Genomic DNA, 2,560 nt, shown 5'->3' on the forward strand with positions numbered 1-2,560 from the left:
CCTCCCCCTCCACCATTAGCTGCAGCTCTGGTCCTGGAAGCCGACTGACCTTTTGGCTCTTGGATTCAGCGTACCACTGTTCCGGACCATTGCTGCCAAATTCATTTCCAGTTGAAGCAGCAGCTGGGGTTTGTCACAAACATGACTTTGTTAAGTGTCCTCAGCTGAGCCGAAGTTGCACAGAATCACTCGTCAGATTCCTGCCAAGGCTGGAGATTTGGATGGGAATGTACAGGAAGAGAATTCTGGCCTGGGATTGTAGGGACAGCAAAAGTTTTCCTCCAGAGTCACATACAGGGGCTCATGTCACACCTATGTTTGCTTTCAGTCTGTGACAAAGTGAGACATGTTGGGTTTCCAGATGCGAGCTCGAATGCAAATGGTAGATGGGCTCCACTGTCACTGCAGCAAGGCACGAATGACCATTGACGGGGTGTTGCATGAGGCAGGTGTTTCCAATTGCATGTGAGGGTTAAGTCCTATCTCACATCTACAATGGCGGTCTGCTTCCCTTACCTGTTGAGAGGGGGATGGAATGTTCTGTGACTAAGCTGTAAAGGCTGGCTCAAATGTAGAGAATGATTGTACAAATACTATGACTTGAATAAAAACACTTGTGTTTGCATCAGAAGCCAGGTTCCAGCTCATTCTCTTGGCTACTCAGTCACCGAGGCTGGTGTGAATCGTGGTCTCTACGCCCAGCTTGCACAGCTGTGAGCCTCAAAGCAAAACTCATCTAATAACGTTGATCCCACTGGCCTCATGGCGGGGTTGCAAGATGCTGGGAGGTGGGGGTGGATTTTTAATATAATAAATGTGCTATGTAAATATATTTGTACTTTTTTCTGCCTCGGTCCCCTTCTGATTGAGGCAGATAAAACGAGCTATGAAGGACCTTGTCAAAGCGGTCCTTACTTGCCGATTGTGACTTTGCAGCTAGAATGTACTGAACGTGATCCCTTTACTGCTTGTGTTCACTCACTCCATCCACTCCTAACGCTGTCCGTTTTCCAAATGTGCCGTAGACTATCTCAGGCTACGCTGACTTCTCTTACAGGAGGGCCTACCAATGCTCACTGTCAGTCCTTTCCCTTTGGGTACTGAATCATGAAGACCTCTCTTTGTCCTCTATTTGGGACATTTGCTGAGCTCAGAGGGTTTCCGAGTACAGAGACCAGTACCCCTACCCCCAACCCCCTGTTTTAAATTAGTATGGCACCTAGCACTAGAGTCCGAATTCACCTTAACTATAGGTGTTTAAGAATGCATTATACATCTTGTTAGGTGTATCCTATCCAGTAGGTATCCACTGCTGTCCAAACTCAGTGAGTCTGCACTAAACCCAAGTGCATTTCACGGTGTGTTAATTTTACATAAAGTCTGGGGGGAGTGTACTGATAACTGTATTTTACTTTGAAAGGGGTCAAAAAAGAAAAGATGGAGTAATAGGTGGACAGTGTGAGAAAATGAGTACCATGGGTGTTAATGAGAGAATCTAGGTGGTAAGTCTATGAAAGTCTTTCAGATTTGCTGTATGTTTGAAGAGTTTTCATAATACGATGTTGGGGAAAAAGAATATTCTCACTCTGTGCTACTCAAAAAGATGGCCTTCTAAAATTTCAGGAGGGGAGCATGGGTGACTCAGTCTGTTAAGTGTCTGATTTCGGCTCAGGTCATGATCTCACGGTTCATGGGTTCGAGCCCTGCGTCAAGCTCTGTGCTGACAGCTAGCTCAGAGCCTGGAGCCTGTCTTTGGATTCTGTATCTCTTTCTGACCCTTCCCTGCTCGTCCTGTCTCTCTCTGACTCTCAAAAATAAATCCAAAACATTTAAAAAAATTAAAATTTCAGGAGTCAAAGACTTCTGTTTGTTGTCATTTTAATTTTTCGAAGAATCCAAATATCCCCTGTAGTAATGGCAAATGCTGAGACGCCAGGGGGAGTGCAGTGTGAGGGCCACGTGGGTCAGTGGACTGAAAGGGGGGATTGGGTACGTCTCTCTACCCAATTATGGGCTGAGCTGGCACCGGGGTAGGTCTTCCCACCTCAGGGGCCTCACCAGATAAGAATAACAGACCATGGAGTAGCAGATGGCTCCCCCCCAAGAGGAAGAAGACAATTTTCATGTTTTGTACATGTGAAAGATGAACGCAACTTTGTGTTAAATTAGCTAACCACACAACTTGTAAGCCTTATCTTACCTTAACATATCTGTTATTAAAGCTATCAAATCTAAGACAATCAGCATACCCGAAGGCATGGATTGATAGCATATGTTCCATATTTCATGTAAGTTTTAAAATATTTTAATCTGAACTAAAACTTTCCCTTCATGTAGAATATCCATTTCTCTAACTTTTAACTTTTATTTTTCTTCTCTAAGGTAATTGTTCGAGGTGGAGGACACATTTTACCCTATGACCAGCCTCTGAGATCTTTTGACATGATCAACCGGTTTGTTTTTGAGAGAGGATGGGATCCTTATTGATGGCTTTTCTTTAAGAAGCTACATTCCTAAAAAAAAAAAAAAAAAAAAAAGAAAAAGTACCTCTTTGGTAAAT

Source organism: Crocuta crocuta, unplaced genomic scaffold (genome assembly GCF_008692635.1).
Source record: "Crocuta crocuta isolate KB4526 unplaced genomic scaffold, BGI_CrCroc_1.0 scaffold197, whole genome shotgun sequence".
Taxonomy (NCBI): Eukaryota; Metazoa; Chordata; class Mammalia; order Carnivora; family Hyaenidae; genus Crocuta; species Crocuta crocuta.